This window comes from Schistocerca serialis, chromosome 1 (assembly GCF_023864345.2).
Source record: "Schistocerca serialis cubense isolate TAMUIC-IGC-003099 chromosome 1, iqSchSeri2.2, whole genome shotgun sequence".
NCBI classification, from domain to species: Eukaryota; Metazoa; Arthropoda; class Insecta; order Orthoptera; family Acrididae; genus Schistocerca; species Schistocerca serialis.
In genome coordinates this window covers 911,222,932-911,223,839 of record NC_064638.1, presented here as the reverse complement: position 1 = coordinate 911,223,839, position 908 = coordinate 911,222,932, and positions in this window count along the sequence as shown.

The following is a 908-nucleotide window of genomic DNA, read 5'->3' as shown; positions in this document are numbered from 1 at the left end:
CATATTCCAGCATGATGAATTCCTCACAATGTACCTGATGGATAGACCACATCCTACTTTGAACACTGAGGCTGGGTCTAAGAATGATGTATTGGCAACAAGGACAAAGTAGTATTTCTACTCAGTCATCGACGAAACTACAGTCAATCCCCTATACAGTCACTATGGCCATTACAGAAAGCTCTTCCATGAAGCATAAGGCATACATAAGGTAAATGAAAATGTGGTACATAAAGAGTGTTGACTGACACATGTGAAAAGTAGGCAATAGAGAAACAGTCTACTGCATGAGGAGAAAAAAGAAGCGATCGTTGTCTAGCAAAAGGAAACTATTTAAGTCAAATGCAGGAGGAAGGAAAACTAATAAGAAAATTACAGTTGGCTTTACATCAGATAGTGACGCTCTTGAGATTAGTGTAATGATAGTGACAGTGATATGGGTTTGAATGACTTCTCATTGCAAAGGTAGTCAGACAAAAATGAAGCAGATGATATTTCCTTTGATGTAGGCACAGGAATACAGGAAGCTCTATATTCTGACAATTGGTTTTTTGTGAAATTTTAAAGAAAAAAAAGGACTGTCTCTGTAAAATATAGAGACCCAATCATGAAATTTCTAAGAAAAATAACAGTAAGAGGAACATTTGTGTTGCCTTTAATAGATGGCATTGGTGAAGTTTTGCAAGACCATGTTGTCAGAATACTTGCAGAACCAGCATTAGGAAGGCTTGGAAACTAAGATACTCTCTCCACTTTCATGGCTACAGCATAATGACATGAGGCAATTGTGCAGAATAACATTTCACTATTGAAGTTGATTGAAGAAAAAAAACATCAGTGTTTCTGATGAACCAGATGCCAGACCTCAGCAGAAATATAGCAGTGCAGAGCAGCTAGTCAGGATCACA